Below are 18,135 nucleotides of genomic sequence, written 5' to 3'. Positions count from 1 at the left end.
TATTGACTATACAAATTAGTCGATAGTGTCGATGTGTGATACACTATATAATGTAAAGGTGTTTTGGTAATTGCAATACACCACAGGAAGATATGGGGGCAGTATCGCCTACATCATCTGCCACAACAGCAGGGGCATCACAGCCTGGCTAGCTCAGTCGGTAGAGCATGAGATGCTTAATCTCGAAGTTGTGAGTTCAAGCCCCACGTTGGGCACTATTCTCTCACAATTTCAGTGTATTTGTACATTAAAGGGATATTCTCATAGCGAGGGTTGTAAAAACAATTAAAATATAACTGTCAAAGTGACTTTTAAATATCCTTTCTTTTTCCATTTAAAAACTCGTTGACATCAAAAATGTGTTCTTCGTTGGTATGAAGGTAAAGACATTACACATAAAAAACACTAAACATTAGAAATCACACAGTTAAGTTCCTTGCGTGTTTACATTAATGTTTGTACAGTAATGTTTATGTTAGCTTACATGTCAGAAACTGCGCAGCATGATGCTAGCTAAGCGAGCACCATTTCAGTTTTGTTAGCTGAAATGCAAAACATTAAACTGGAGAAGCGACACTGTCTCTTAGTTTTTCCCCTCACACATAAATATCATAGTAAACCTCTTCTACCTAATGTTACAGTTAATCTGTGGGTCGGCCCATATCAATAATTGATTATTTATATAATCAGCTAAACAGTTTAATTGGCATTGAACACTACACCATCTGAGAAACTATTAATTATATATAACCAAATTTGTGATTAGTAACCATCTTTTCTATTTCTTTTTTGTTTTGCTAGTAAAACTAGTACTAGTAGTTTGAAATCTTGTAAAGCAGACTTCAAATGGCTAAAGTCGTGACAGAGAGCATCTTTAGCAGGGTTATCAGCAGCTGGGAACATCATCTCAGAGCATGTCTACTGAAATCATGAAATCATGAATTCATGAACTCAATTATTTGTAAACTTTGGAAACTTGTTATTTTGGATTCAAAAATCCAGTTAAAATCCAGTTATTTTGGATTGTATTTGAATTTATTATTGAACTTATTATTTTTTATTTTTCGTTTAAATACTAGTAGCACTTAAATTTGTATTACTTTGTATTGTCTTTATTTCATTTTTATTCTGATTTTTATTAGGACATTTGATTATTTACAAATGTTTCCCGGTTAATTATTTTAATTTGCTGTAGGACGAGACAACAGGGTGATATTCACAGGTGGGCAGACTGGAACAGGTGAGGTAGTGGAGCCTAAAACAGGAGGTTTGCCCACAGGAAGCGGAGATAGCTGTTATTGAAATAATCGTTGACTAATCGACAAAAAATTGGCAGATTATTCGACTACCAAAATAATCTTTAGTTGCAGCCCTAATACTAACACACACACACATAGCTTGTCCTGTTGCCAGGCTTATCAAGACTTTTATTATGCCTCACAATACTGGGTAATTAGGTGTCCTCTGCTCTGCCTGTCTCTCTCACTAACGGTGGAGAAATAGACCTGTCACTGTTTGGGCACTCAAAGATTCAACAAATGCTAAGCAGTAATGGCTTGCTTTGTATCCTGTAATCCATTGCATTGACAGCAGGGACACTTAAAAAGAAGAGACCCCCCCACACACACACTTCTCCTCTTTCTCTCTTTCATTTGACTTCTACCTCTGGCACCTGGCTGAAACTTAAGAATTGCAGTTTCAGAACAGTGCATGATGAGCTTTGTCTTCATTTAGATGTTGGTGAACCACACTGTGATGATATTCAGTATGCCGAGACCACCTATAGCTGCACAACAGATATATGCCTAAGAAAATAAGACTTACTCAACACTTTTTTTGTTTAAGTAGATAAAATTCAGTGCTTTTATCTAAACACCCACTAGCAGTCTTAGGTGGTGTCTACTGTGGGTCACTTTGTGAAAGAGGAGAATAAGGGGAGAGGCTGTGGAGGGCAGAGTGAACTGCATTACAAAGGAGAAAAGATGAGAGGCAACACCAAAGGAGAAATGTGGAAAGACAAGGACATAAAGTGGGAAAAATACTGTGTATGAGATGAGGATAGAGGAGGTTAAACCGAAGAGAGAGTTTGTGGTGTGTGGTTAATTCCTGTTTTACTGATCTGGCAGTTATATGGCAGCTGAGACCCGCATACTGCCAGAACTATGCCTCCAGTCTCCTCCCCTTACCCCCAGTCTTCACTCAATCATTGTCTTAACCTGCTTACTCCAGTTCATGGGCTCTGGGGTAACTGGACTGGAGCCTATCCCAGCATAAGGCGGACCAGTCCTTCACATGGCCACCAAACAAGCTTTCGCACCAAAGCTGTTCTTGTAATGTGATTAAACTGCCTAAATAACTCTTCATGTAATATGTTCTCATTAACATTGGCAGCGGTCAAGGAGAGTGCATCGACATTGGGGGTAAAATGTATGTGACTCAAACAGGAGAGAACGGAGGATTTGCAGTTAAGTAGCTGGGCTGTAAATGGACTGGCTGCCAATTGCATAAGGGAGCTCATTCCACAGGCAGCATACTGCATGATAGCGTAGGGTCATAGTGAGCTGTCATGGACCAATGATCTATTTCTCTACCTGTCAACCCCTCAGAGGGAATGAGACAAGAGAGAGTAGCCTTTCCCTCACCTCTCCCCCTCTCTTTCTGTCTCTCTCTTTTCCTGCATCTGCGAGCTCCACAGTGAATGTTGTGACAAGAGGCAAACTGCTGCCTTTAGCAAAGATGTGGTTGCACAAACAACCAACTCAAATTCAGTGAGACATGTTATTATTTTTAAGGTGTATTGTATTGTATAGTATAAATAAAATTGTATGTGATAGTTGGCAAAAACAAAATCCCAAATCTGCCAGCAGGTCTCCCAAATTAAATGACAAAATATGTCGTTTGTAGCTGTCATCAAGAATGACAAGTATTATTTGTCCTGACCTTCAGCTGAACAGCATCATTTGTCAGTGTCTTCTAAAGCTGTTAATGAGTTCTCTGCATAAATGGCAAAATAACAAAACAAAAATAAATAGAAAGCTAATGTTTTGGGTTAGAGTAAGTTCTTTGTTAGGTTTATCTAAAGTATTTGTTTAGAGCCTCCGAACACTTGAGTTTTTAACATTTCTGCAGAGAGTCTGATATCTCTGTTTTTCCAAATCTACCCATCTTAGGTTGACATAACGATCACAATCCAAGGTCCCCCTACAAGGTTTTTCCTTGACCTTTTCACTCTTTGCACAGCCTTCATCAGCGGATAGTAATTTGATTACATATATATTTTCTGTGTAATTTCACAATGCAACATGTTAAATTGAATGACATCTGGAACCTCAACAATGAACTGTTCAAATAAAAAACCTTTGATTTTAAACATTTCATTTACTCAGGCTTTTTTTTTTATTGTGATATATTGTAGAAATGCAAAATTTTGCCTAATTTTCAGTAAATAATATAATCGATGAAACATGGTGCAGCTTAAAGCATAAAAGGAAGTTGGATGTTTATTTTTGATTTCTTTTAAAACAGTGGAAGCACAAATAAATGCTAATAAATCAAATGAGGCATTAAAGTGAAAGAAGCAATGAGTAAATTAGGTAAACAGGTGTCTGGTCTTTTTCTCCTCAGACAGATCACTACACTATATTTTTACCTCTGCTTGGATGTGTTTGTAGTGTTACTTACCTGTTGTTTTTCTCATGAAAATATTGCATGATGCATGTTCTTCCAAATGAATTGGACAGCACATCCTAATCAATAATCAAATATCCCAAAGAAATAATGTTTCTCACAGATACCAGGTTGAAAAGCAAATCCATTTGGAGTATTGCAGCTGTGCTCAGGATGATTCCGAGAGCCTCATTTATCAGCCTTTTATAAGCAAAGTAGTGTATTTAATTTGCGTGCATGAGCATTTTTACACATAGAATGTGATTTATCAGTATTATCTTGTGCATTAGAGTGTGCATATATTTAGAAGCACTCCTGAGCAAGTGTATGCAGATGTCTCTCACAGAGAAGAGAATTCCAATGAGATGTACAAAACTCTCAGTCCAATCAGAGGAACTGCTGAAATCGTATCAGTACACAGGTGTTAAAGCCTACAACTGAGAAGTGGCTCAGGCTCAGGCAAATGAATGTCAGTCTAACGTGTCCAAATAGGAGATATTTAAACTTCTCCTTGTTTTGAGCTCTAATGCTCAGTTTCAGTGTTTGTAGCTTGAAATGGAGCTGCTGGTGCACCTACCCCTTTCAGGAAGAGGTCTGTGAGTGACAGAGAAAAGCAGCCAATGGAAGCAGTATGTGGGTCATTCAGTTAACAGCAAGGCACCAGATACAGATCGAGTAGCAATGTTACTTTTAGTCTTCTCTCGGAGCAATCGTCTCACGTTCAGGTATAGCTAAATATACAGGTGACAACAACAACAACAAAAGATTCGCACGAGAACAGCCTTAACTGGAATTCAGCTTTATTTCAGACTGCTGTAAAGGAGCTAACAGAAAGCTAGCTTACATTAGTTTGTACTGAAGCACAAAAATAAACACGAGAACACAGTAGCCCACAGCTGCTTGTCATGTATTGGTGTAAAATTGACCTTAAAGTTTACACAGTTCCCTCAGCGGTATATTTTATACTTATCTTTGGCCTGTTGGTTTGTTTTGCAGCGGCACGTAAAGCGACCAATGCATACACTTCATTATATTACTGCAGCTCAAGTATTACAGCAAGTGTGCTAGACTTCCAAAATAAAAGTTTCTAAGACGTATATTTGGGGCTGTAACTGATGCTGAATGTAAAAATAAAATGACCCTTCAACAGATGTTTCAACAATTGTCTCTTTTAAGAAGCAACTTGGTGGCGAACACATTTATCTACATTTTGTTTGACCTTCAGAATAAAAGCTCACAAATACTGAAGTCACAAGGCTTATAAAAGATTAGGAACTATTCTGCGTGTGCCTTATTGGTTCCTACTATGAGTACTATTGTGTTAATAGGCTGTGTTTACACTTAGTGACTAACAACCAGTGCATACATGTTACTTCACCTTTTAAATAACTTTAACCAAATTATAATTGACCGTCAACATAAAATCCTTGAGAATTTTAAAGCTTTGGTGGCTTCTCACACATCCTGTTAGTTCCTTTTGGCTGCTGACAACACAAACAGCAGCTGGTGCTGTGGCACACTCAAAAAAATTTCTGAAAATGTTTTTGCTCTTTTTATCCTTGTACAATATTTTCATCTGGTTAGAAAAGCAGCTGAAAAACCATAATGAAACAAAATTAGCAAGCACTTTGAGGAGATAATGTTGATCAGCACTGTCAGTTACTGTTCGTGCATGCACAGAAAGTTATGAAGTTGCTACGTTTTTTGTATTAATATTATTCAGTTCTTCTTCTTCTCTCTGTTATTATTATTTATTTATATATTGATTTATTTTCAGTATCTTTTAAATTTTGCGAAAGGCGTAATTGTTCTTTCACAACACTGCTTTGGTCTGTCATACTTGTATTTACACAGTAGCCTACTTGTGTATAAAATATATACAGCACTGCTGTTGCCCCGCTAAGCTTTTTGACCTATCATTAATTGATAATTAGCATTAGCGTTTTATTTTAAAATCCAGTTTTTACAGTTTGTCTGCATGAAACATTTGATTCCTGCTGCTGATTTCAGTGCTGGTACAAATCCTACAGACGGTTGTTCAGAAGCTTCCATCACTTGAGTTTAGTTCCATCAGTGAGAGAGAGAGAGGGGGGGGGCAGTTCGAATGCGCCAAGGCCTCTGCCTGCTGGATAAATAGGGCTGTTCTGTAGTAGATAATGGCTGAGTCACATATTATATTTATCCGACTCAATAAAGCAGGAGCAGGCAGGCAGATTACTCTGCCCTGAGTCAAGGAGATAATGATATCTGGCTGCTAGCTGGCCCAAAACAGGCTCCAGACAGACCAACAGACAGGGATGCAGGCAGAAAGTGCTGCTAAAGGAGTTGTACATAGATGCTGTTAGCATGAGACTTCTGTGGCCTTCATAAGCCGAGGACTGCTTGTGTCAGCCCTCTGCTGGTCCGTGTCACCTCTCCTCTTACCTCGCACCTGTATGTTGCTTCTTCCACGTTCAAGGATTCAAGCTGCATGTGTGTTGACACTGTACATCTGCTACTCCATATCTACGCAACACATAATTTCTACACAGGCTGCGTAGCCAAAGCATCCTCTGCAGAGTGTGCTGATTAGAATAGCAGCATCTGTTCTGTCAGACGCACAGGGACAGCTGGAAAACATAGCTGAAACGCCTTCTTTGTAAGCACTCCTGTAGCATTTTTTAAGTGCAATAGTTTTTATAGTTTTACTATTTTGTTTTTGATTTATCTATTTGTTTCATTCCAAAAGTTTGATAATTGGATTTGTTACTTTTGTTGTGTGTAGTGATAAAAACCAGAGGCAGTGAGTACCTGGTACTTTTATTTTGAAGTTTTCGACAGAAACAGATGTGCAGATGTGCTGTTTCCCAGCGGTTTTGTGCTACGCTATTGTAGTCTCACAGTAGCTATGACACAAACACTTGAGGATGGTGAACACCATTAAATTAGATCAATAGCCTCTATGTAAGAGGGTGACATATCAGAGGGCACCCCAGAATACCTTTATTATTATGTTTTCGAATAAGAACATAAAAATATTTTTCATAATAATAGAGTTGTCTGAATTGAGGTCAGAAGTTCTGGACCGTAATTAAACATGGGCGCCACAAACCCTGGTGGCGTGGGCATTGTGGCGCTTTTATAATCTTGCTAACATAGTGATAATGAAAACTCTTCTGGTGTTGGCAAAACAGTTGCTTATTCCTCCAGTATACAGCAGACCTTAGATAGATAAATAGATTAAACTGTAAACAAAGTCTTCTTTGCTTAATATTTTTGTCAGTGCTGAGTAATCAGCATTTCTCTTGTGATTACTTCAGTATTTTACTCTGAATAAAAGCTCAACAGAGGAAGCCTAATTTGCAACAAAGCAGCACAAATAGCCTCCGAGGTACAAGCTCTGCGAAGACAGCTCGCTCTGCCAGGGAGAGAAGACACTTGAAGCTCACTTTGTTTCACTTTGTGTCCTGTGCGCCTCTCCTTGCTCATAAAGCTCTACATTTAGCCAACTCTGTCCCAGAGTCCTTTCCAATTTCTACCTCTTTGAACGTGACGAGTGATAAGGATGGATTATCGCGAGAGCCGAGAATTCCTTAGGATAATCCTTCACAGACAAAACACTGGGACATCTCTGCTCTCTTTCTTTCTTTCTGTCTTTTTTTCTTGGTTATAGCAGACCACAGTACTCAAAGTGCTGTGATCTGTTGTAGCATGACTGTTTGACTTTCTAAATTTGTTTTAATCAAGGCTTTATAGAGACATGATTTGAGTATCTTGGGTTCAGAGACACCAGTTTCTCTGCTCTCTCTGAATTCACTTTTACTCTGCGTGATTGCTACAAAAATGTCTGTGAGATTACACGAGCGCTGATTGAGATGTCGAGGCTCTCGAAATGTCTTTGGAGAACAACGCAACAGGACAATTTACTTTGCTTTTAATAAGAGTTATCACTGACTGTTCCTGCTACTAGTACTATCCCCAAGATGAAACAGCCAAGTTATTAATGAGAACAAAAGAGTTTGCATGAAATTTGCATTAAAACAAACTGTGAACAGTAGTAGTGAGACTAAAAACGTAATTACTAAATGATTTCAAAAGCAATTTAATTCACACATAATTTCTTAGTCCAAATGGTAAATTATGTGATTTGTTTCTGTATAAATGCTAAAACAGATCAATTCGTAGTGTGTAAAGCATTAATATCTACTGTTGAATTTGAACAGTTTTTTTATTTGGAAACTTCTGCGGTGGATTTAGATGTCTGGGCAGAAAAATAGGACACTTGTGTGGTATAATCAAACAACTAATACTTTTGTGTTGCATAATTGTATTTTATGGGCTGTCTCTGCATTGTTTTGCACTGATTGCTTCATTCTTTTCTACTGGAATATAAATATGAACTGTGTTAAGCTCCATAACAACATTTGCAGAGTGAGATTGCTACTGCTGTGAGATTAGTAAATGAATGTTACTGTAGTAATGAGAAAGCCTCCCCTACATGCCTCTCGCAGTCGGTGATAAACCAAGGTAAGAAAAGGGAGCAGGGAGCAGGAGCACAGCGAAATGGAATAATTTAACACTGGAATTCCCAGCTTCTACCGTTCTACCTTTAAAAGCCGGAGAGCAGTCAAGTCAAGAAGGCTTCTACCTGAGACCCCCGCGGAGTCATCATTTTGCGTTTCTACCTTTAAAAGCCGGAGAGCAGTCAAATGCTGGAAGTGGAAGCTAAATTGGCTAGTCATTCATATGTATATTGGGTCGTTACCTAGGAATTCTGGAGGGAGGGGATTGGGGGAGAAATCAACACACATGAGTCTAGGTCCTTTGTTGCTGACATTTATTGATAAAAACAGTAGTTTCATTTCATGTTATTTCCTTTTTCATTTCAAGCAAGGAAGTGGATGTAGTTAGTAAGTAAGATATTTCAGACATTATTCTGACACAGAGGAGGAGATACTGGAATTATAATTAGTATCTATGCATGCATTTGTGATTTTGTTTGACCTTCCCATTGCTCACAATTTGAATTTGTTCACACTGCAGATGAGTGTCTCAGTCCCCAAACAAGCTCTCTTTTTCGGTGGAGAAGCAGTCTCCTCATCCGCAGTGAGTGTGGAGAAATCAACACACATGAGTCTAGGTCCTTTGTTGCTGACATTTATTGATAAAAACAGTAGTTTCATTTCATGTTATTTCCTTTTTCATTTCAAGCAAGGAAGTGGATGTAGTTAGTAAGTAAGATATTTCAGACATTATTCTGACACAGAGGAGGAGATACTGGAATTATAATTAGTATCTATGCATGCATTTGTGATTTTGTTTGACCTTCCCATTGCTCACAATTTGAATTTGTTCACACTGCAGATGAGTGTCTCAGTCCCCAAACAAGCTCTCTTTTTCGGTGGAGAAGCAGTCTCCTCATCCGCAGTGAGTGTGGAGAAATCAACACACATGAGTCTAGGTCCTTTGTTGCTGACATTTATTGATAAAAACAGTAGTTTCATTTCATGTTATTTCCTTTTTCATTTCAAGCAAGGAAGTGGATGTAGTTAGTAAGTAAGATATTTCAGACATTATTCTGACACAGAGGAGGAGATACTGGAATTATAATTAGTATCTATGCATGCATTTGTGATTTTGTTTGACCTTCCCATTGCTTACAGTACAAAAAACCAACCATTTGTACACATATGTACTAATAATAATAAAAAGTGAGTGCAACACTGCAACCCGTCACCCCGTCGTTCAGTGGTCGTTGATCAGTGGTCCATTGTGGCACCATTCAGAGCACTGGTACAATAGTACCAGCAAGATATGGGAAGACATTGCAAATGTACTTGGATTTTAGGTTGCAAGCCACCCAAAACTTGATCCCAAACTTGTCAGGTTTACTTGCAAACACTTGGAGTGTTTCAGTATGCCATCTTAGGGAGAACTCAACACACATGTAGGTCCTTTGTTGCTGACATTTATTGATGAAAATAGAAAAAAAACCAACCGTTTGTACACATGTTTACAAATAATAACAAAAATTGAGTGAGTACATTACAACATTTTCAGCAATCACTCACAATCCTGGCACTGCCACGGTATCTGTCGCCTGCATTTACCACATGTGTACCTGTAGCAGTGAACACATCGCACAGTGGCCTGATTTTTTTTGCATCTGTGTTTGACCTGACACGTGGCCCTTTTTCCAGGGCTCGGTGTGGAGGGTTGTGTCCGAAGCAACTGTTCTTTTCTTTCCTTCTTCGCAGCTACATGAGAGTGAGCCAATTCGGTTGCAAGGGCTACCAGGAAGTCCACCCGTCTTTCCTTCGTCCCGGTGCATTCTTGATACAGCACATGTGCATTCAGTGCTGCCATGTCAATCATGTTATAAAACACGGCAACTGGCCAGCGCCGTGTTCCTTTGCGGACAGTGTACTCCCGAACCATCTGGTCCATCACATCCACGCCACACTTTGTCTTGTTGTAAAGGGTGACAGTGTTTGGCTTCCTTTTGGTAGTGTTTTCGGTCTGAACCACGCTGTGCATGCTGCTAAGAATATATACTGTCTTCTTCCGTTTGGCCGCATACGCCGTCAGCGTGGCAGCAGAGGTTGAAAACACCTAAGAAATAAGATAAATTGTTAATTCCATAGCCCTTTTACACACAATGAAACACATAAACATAGAACCACAAAAGACCTGCAACATACCTGAGTGGTGAATTCATTGCGATCTGTCTGTCTAGTGGATTGAGGAATTTCCCTGCGAATCTTGTTGACTGTGCCGAGGATGGTGGTTTTCCGTCTAAGAAGTTTTTGCGCAAGTGAAAGCGATGTGAAAAAATTGTCAGTGGTAACATTTCTGCCCTTGTCCAGGAATGGTTCCATCAGCCTCATAACTACATTTTCGGAAAGTCTCTCCCCAGTGGGACGATTGGGGTCCTTGCCAAGATATGGGAAGACATTGCAAATGTACTTGGATTTTAGGTCGCAAGCCACCCAAAACTTGATCCCAAACTTGTCCGGTTTACTGGCAATATACTGCAGGAAACTGCACCGAGTTTTTGATGGGAAAAGCTGTTCATTGATGGTGATATGTAGACCAGGGTTGTAGCACGTGATGCAGTTGGTGACAAATGATCCCCACACACTGGAAATTGCTGCGAACTTATCAGTCTTTGCTCGATCACAGCGGGTGGACTTGTCATCAAAGCGTAGGTGTTGCATGATGTCTTGGAAGCGGTTTCGTGCCATAGTTCCAATTATCTGTGGGTTTCCCAGGTTTGCTGACCAGCAGTCATTTACAGATGGAACCCTGTAAACCCCCCGCAAGATGACAATAGCAATAAATGCCATTAGTTCAGGGAGGTCCATGAACCAACAAACATGCTCCGTTTGCTGTGCATGTTGAATAGTCCATTCTTGAATGCTACGAAGCATGTCAAGAGTGATGAAACACAGGAAGCTCTGAAGGCGACTCAAGATACTTCTCCTGGCCTTAGCCGTTGGCTCTCCATCTGCAGCGTACGGTTCTATAGGGGTGAAAGGGAGACGGGTCCCCACATGTTCTTCACGCCACACTGTGCCATCTTTCGCTGTCTCAGTCCCCAAACAAGCTCTCTTTTTCGGTGGAGAAGCAGTCTCCTCATCTGCAGTGTGAACAAATTCAAATTGTGAGCAATGGGAAGGTCAAACAAAATCACAAATGCATGCATAGATACTAATTATAATTCCAGTATCTCCTCCTCTGTGTCAGAATAATGTCTGAAATATCTTACTTACTAACTACATCCACTTCCTTGCTTGAAATGAAAAAGGAAATAACATGAAATGAAACTACTGTTTTTATCAATAAATGTCAGCAACAAAGGACCTAGACTCATGTGTGTTGATTTCTCCACACTCACTGCGGATGAGGAGACTGCTTCTCCACCGAAAAAGAGAGCTTGTTTGGGGACTGAGACACTCATCTGCAGTGTGAACAAATTCAAATTGTGAGCAATGGGAAGGTCAAACAAAATCACAAATGCATGCATAGATACTAATTATAATTCCAGTATCTCCTCCTCTGTGTCAGAATAATGTCTGAAATATCTTACTTACTAACTACATCCACTTCCTTGCTTGAAATGAAAAAGGAAATAACATGAAATGAAACTACTGTTTTTATCAATAAATGTCAGCAACAAAGGACCTAGACTCATGTGTGTTGATTTCTCCCCCAATCCCCTCCCTCCAGAATTCCTAGGTAACGACCCAATATACATATGAATGACTAGCCAATTTAGCTTCCACTTCCAGCATTTGACTGCTCTCCGGCTTTTAAAGGTAGAAACGCAAAATGATGACTCCGCGGGGGTCTAAGGTACTACCCCGAAATGACTGCTCTCCGGGGGTGTAAGTGCTAATGTAATTTTTATGCTTGGCTGTCATGTGTTGCATATAATTGAAGTAAGATAGGAAAATTTGTTGATTTGTGTCTTTGAGTTTATTCTTGTGAAACTTTGGTCTAACTGAAATAGTTGAACTTTTTCTTCTCACACATACAAAGAGCAGTTTTTACGATAGACTTCAGAGGGCAGTTTTCTTTAACTTGGCCAAAGTAGTAAATGAACTGTGGCCAAAACCTACTCTGACCCTTTTCAGATTTTGGTCCATATGTACATGACAGCATCACACAGTTACTGTAGGTTTGTTGGCTGCATTTCTCATTTGGCCACATCCCAAAGGTCCACTGTGAGCTATTGACGCTGGGCAGGATGGTGCTTTCATGTTCTTTGCACCGTATTCTGACCCTTCCATCTAAAAGTCTCAGCAGAAACGCAACACTCAGACTTGGCTACATTTTTCCAATTTTAGTAGGTTTGGCCTCTGCTCCCTGTTCTTATCTAACAGGAATGGCATTTGGTGTGGTCTTCTGCTGCTTTAGGCCATCTCCCTTATGGTCCAACATGTTGTTCTTCTGCATACCTTGGTTATGGTTACCAGTAACTAATTACTATTGCCTTCCTATTAATTCATTTTCAATTTAGTTTTATTTATACAGCACCAACAGTCGCCTCAAGACGCTTTATATTCTAAGGCAGACCTTAAAATAATACAGAGAAAAACACAACTCCTATGAGAAAGCACTTCGGCGACAGTGGGAAGGAAAAACTGACTTTTAACAGGAAGAAACCTCTGGCAGAACCAGGCTCAGGGAGGGGCGACAATCTGCTGTGACCAGTTGAGGTGAGAGAAGGAAGCTTGAATACTTGACTTGACAGGACTATTAACCTGAAGCAGTCTTGCCTCCTGTGACCTCTGCTGCTCACTCTATATTTTCTCTTTTCAAACCATTCTCTGTAAACCCTAGAGATGGTTATGAGGGAAAGTCCCAGGAAATCAGCGGTTTCTAAAATGCTCAGATCAGCCCGACTGGTACCAACAATCACGCCAAGTTTAAAGTCACTTAAATCACCTTTTAACCCCATTCTGATGACATCTTGTGTCCAAAGTATTAAAAATGGTTCTCTTTGCTGACGATACAAACATTTTTTGCTCTGGTGATGATCTGCAGAATTTATTGGAGGATATGACTAATGAAATAAGTAAAGTGAAGTTCTGGCTTGATAAAAACAAATTATCATTAAATTTGAATAAATCTAAACTGATGTTATTTGGAAATAGTAGTTTAAATACAAATGCAAAGATTCAAATAAATGGTGTTGATATTGAAAGAGTCAGTGAAAATAAATTTCTGGGGGTAATAATAGATGAAAAACTTAACTGGAGAGCTCACGTAAGATATATTCATTCCAAAGTATCACGAAGCATTGCAGTACTAAACAAGGCAAAACAGTTATTCGACAGAACATCACTTCATATTCTCTACTGTTCACTGGTTTCACCATACTTAAGCTATTGTGCAGAGGTCTGGGGCAATAACTATAAAACCACATTACATTCACTTTTTACTCTTCAAAAGAAAGCAATTCGAATCATCCACAATGCAGGTTATAGGGAACATACAAACTCACTATTTTTGCAGTCTGAAATATTGAAAATTGACGATATAGTGAAATTCCAAACAGCACAAATTCTATTCAAAGCAAAAAATAAAGAACTGCCAGGTAATATTCAGAGTATGTTTTTTTTTGAAAGAAGGAAGTTATAATTTAAGGGGTTTTTGTAACTTCAAAACAATGAAGGTACGTACTACAAGAAAAGGCTTTTGTGTTTCTGTTCAAGGAGTGAAACTATGGAACAAACTGAATATGGAATTAAAGCAATGTCCAAACATAAAACTGTTCAAAAAGAGTTATAAAAATATGATCTTCTCGATCTATAAAGAAAAGGAAAATATTTAAATTAAGTGAATGTCTCTATTTAAAAACAAACAAACAAAAAATTCATGATGTGATATTATAGTATATAGTATATCAGAAATCTGTTCACTATTTTTATTACAAATTATATCAGTAAGGAAGCTGACTAAATATTCACTGATAATTTATGGGACAGGGGTGGGATTAAATAAGTGTATACTTCTTCCCACTCCCTTTCAACATGTAAATTAATCAGAATGTTTTTTTGTATGTAATTTGTATAGTATATTTTTTTCTCTCTTATTTCTTTTCTAAATGTACTTGTATATTGTTCACATGTTGAAATAAATTACCAATCAATCAATCATCTTTAAACTCCAGCAGGTCATCTTGACTATGTCTCCACTCATAATGATAATTTTCCCATGTGACTGACTGAAAACAATTTGTCATATGCATACAAATGCTCATTTAAATTTGACTGACAAATGTAAATAAAAAAACCCAATGTGTATACATACAAAACAGTGGGTTAATATATATTCAAAGCAGATTAAGTTTATTCCATTGTTTATGTTAATAATATTTAATCCAAATAGGGGCAAAATGTATAACAGCCCTTTGTGAGTGTATAAATCTCTAATCGCTAATCCTTAAATTTCTGATTACAGGTAAATGAACTTCAGGTGGAAGATGTTTGTTCTTACTCAGAGCATATTACTCTAACACTAACCCTAGTTTATAATAATGTTACTAGATTAAAATATTGTGTTATTTTCTATTTTCTAGAAAATAACACAAAAACAAAAGAAAAGTAATTTGCATAAAATGAATGATTGCAATAACCTAAGTCTCCATGTTGTCAATCAAGTCAACTGCGTCACAGTCATTCCCACTGGCAGTAAACACGGATTAAAACATTCTCTCTGGTCTTAGAGTAGTTTCACCTTTCAGGTCTCCAACAAGCACGGTAAGCACAAACATAGGACACTAGTAATAAGAGTGACACAAAGACAGAAGAGAGAAGACAAAAACTCACATGATAGAGCCTCAAAACTGTGTGAACAAACGTTAACTTTGCCACAGATCCAAACCACATTGGAAAGTAAAGTGAAAGTTTTCTTCTCAGGATGCTGAAATTATATCAAAGCACTAAAGATCCATGCCCCATAAAGGACAAGCAGGTCATTTGTGAATTAAGAGATGCTGAGTGTAACTCACTCTTGCACTCTAAACTGTTCAGGAAGTTTCTTCAGTAGATTTTTGGGTGACCCAAATAGTGTATATGTAATTATATACTAAGATGTATTTTTTTTAAATTTGGGTTTTTTTAGTAAGTAAGTTTGCAACCAAGCTTTATTAGAGTACCAACTAGTGCTGCAGATTATTTTAGTAATCGATTAATCTATTGATTATTCCATCGATCGATCGATCAATCAATCAATCAATCAATCAATCAATCAATCAATCAATCAATCGAGTATCGGATAAGAAATACTTTTATCTCATTCATGCACAATAATAAATATTCAAAAGTGAGAAAACACAAGTCTTTCAAAGTGAACTTTACATTGTTTCCATTTTAGAAATTGCAATGTTTTAAAGTTTAACTGCATATAACATCTATCAAAAAACAAAAAAAGCAACTAAACCCTTTGAATGCATGTACGTGTAATGTTAAAATGTTTTTTTTTAAAGGAAACATTTTCTTAAATACAAAATATATAAATAATCTCAAATACAGTCAAAGGTGAAAGTCAAATAAAATAAGACATGCAATCTAAATTGAGCCATAAATCTTTACTCTGTCTTCTTGGAAGACTTTCTAACATTAATAGGAGGCAAGTTTTTGTACTGCTGAAAACAGATGTTATGATGGTGTAGGTGTTAATACTTTATGTTAATAATATGTCCTACATAACAACCCTCAGGTCAGTGGCTCAGACCCACTGAGCAAAGTGACATCGGTGTGACGTCTTTTATAAGTCATTTTTGGACGTACAATTTTGGTCCACTGAAGCGGTTGTTTTCTAACACCCAACGACATCTTTTTTTGATGTCTATTAACCTTCTAGTGTTGGTGTCCATAGGACCTCTGCGTACGGGCTATTTATAGTCCAGATGTCGTCGTTGTGAACGTCTTTTCAATGTCAAACTCAGATGTCGTTTTTATAATCCTTCTACATGTATCAGGTCTGTAGTATCATGTTTCCAGAGGGCATGATTACTGTACAGAGACAGTTATGTGACTTCTCCAAGATGGCAAAGATGAAATGAACCATATACAATGCAAATGCTCTTTTAAACTTATTAAACACATTGTACTCTTTTTAAAAGGAACTCCAAAAAATTGTTTAACATTTTAAAATGGATTTCAATGTTTTTAAGATTTGAACACATTTTAGTAATTGATAGTTACAAACAAACAAGTTGGCTAATTAAAATAAAATAAACCCTTTAAAGAAAAACAAGAAAATGTAAAATAACAAACAAAACCAAAAATACTACATGAACTGAATAAATCAAAAAGCTAACACGTCATAAATCCTGTTTGTATATAAATAATCCACAGTGAAAGCACTTATAAAATCAAAAATATTTGTGTTTGTTCATGTATTTTTTTAACACTTTTTACATTTAACTGCATGTATACAAAATATTTCACACATTCAGATATGGTGTCTGATAGCTGCAATATTTAGATACTGGTTTGTTTCCATATTAGCACGTAGAGTATACTTGGCAACAGAAACAACAACACCCCCCAAAAACACACAGACTCCGAAAGGTTGAAGGATAACTAACATTCACCTGGTTCTGTAACCATTTTGTAGCACACAGGTGTTCAGAGGTCACACGTTAGTCGTTTTATAGCCTATCTAATATCTAATGACTTGCCTGTGAAGATGTCACCATAGTTATTTGGCTGCTGCCTCAATCTAACGCGGCAGAAAGCTCACTGAGTGCTTCTTGGAAGACCTCCCTGATTCTCTCTGAGGATTTCCCAGCAGCTCTCAATGGTCCTTTCTCTTTAATTCAATTTCAGAAATGCTCCTTCCCCTGAGAAGCCCTCTGAAACCTTCCTTCAAATTATTTTAAAAGAAGGGAGACTAAAGGATGTAAGGAATCAAAGTCGCCTGAGGCAACATGGTGTTTCCCTAAGGTTGTGTGCTTTGGGAGAGGTGTGGCAGGTATAAAGATACTAGCAGGAGCGCTTTTATCATCCTTGAATGTCATCACATTTAGGTTGGGTGCAGTTAAAAATCCAGACATTTTGCTTTGACGTTCAGACGTCTGGGGTCAACACCCATCTGTAGTATTAAATGGATTAACATGCACAGTATTTCATCAACTTCATAAACATTACCTTGTTTTAATGTTTCTCCACTCTGTGCGGGGTGGGTACAAACAAACGCAACACAAATGTGGTGAAACAGAAAGCAGAGGAGAGAAGCTAAATTAAAGGCACAGATCAGTGTAGCTGCTCCAGACAATTCATTTCAGACGCCCAGTGTGCGTCTGTGGCGATGCACAAGTGTTGGTTTACGTGCCGGGAATGTCAGTGTGAAGCTATAGCAGGGCCAACTATAGTTAATAATAATTGAATGAGAATCTGCTACAATAATGGGGAACCCTGCCAAAATAATCTTGTTTAGTAAACTATGGGCAATCATTCTGAATATCTGTCCCCAAAAATCATTGGCACAGCTCAGCTGGTCCTGAATCATTCTCTTTAACGTGTCTCTTTGTTGCACTCTTTCTCATCTGTCTTTTTCTTAGTTCAGAGCAGATGGTTATTAGATCTGAGCCCACTTGTACCCCTCTCTCAAACCTATTTCCCCCTCCTTCAGTGTTTGTGCTAAGTGGAGACCTTGCACCCTCCGACCAGTTCATCCGCTTCGCTGCGGTCCCTCCAGACTCCTTTTAAAGGTGCTTTCATTTAATCATTTCTTTAAAAAAGCTTTTTTTTTCTAGGGCAGTATGAGGTCACAGATCACATCAGAGCTGCTTTCCAACTCAGTGACCATTTAATCAAGCCGAGGTCCATTTCGAAGCCACTCTTTTCAGACCACCTTTTCTTCCTGGGGCTCAGGGGTGAAGTCTGTGGCCCCAGTCGTCCGAATCCCATTCCTACCAAAGCTTTAGAGGGGACTGGGTGACTTACACCAATTCTCCAGGATTTACAGCTTGAC

General features: G+C 38.3%; 1 protein-coding gene and 1 non-coding gene across 3 annotated transcripts in view; both read left to right on the top strand.

Moving 5' to 3' along the window:
* Positions 1-18,135, top strand: part of agbl4 (AGBL carboxypeptidase 4) — a 359,648-nt gene that overhangs the window by 106,687 nt on the left and 234,826 nt on the right. The gene's annotated exons all lie outside the window — the stretch shown is intronic.
* trnak-cuu (transfer RNA lysine (anticodon CUU)) lies at positions 143-215 on the top strand. Its single transcript has one exon. It is a non-coding gene; the product is annotated as a tRNA-Lys (tRNA).

Source organism: Astatotilapia calliptera, chromosome 23 (genome assembly GCF_964374335.1).
Source record: "Astatotilapia calliptera chromosome 23, fAstCal68.1, whole genome shotgun sequence".
Taxonomy (NCBI): Eukaryota; Metazoa; Chordata; class Actinopteri; order Cichliformes; family Cichlidae; genus Astatotilapia; species Astatotilapia calliptera.
The sequence above is the reverse complement of the archived record's forward strand: the minus strand, read 5'-3'. Positions and strand labels throughout refer to the sequence as shown.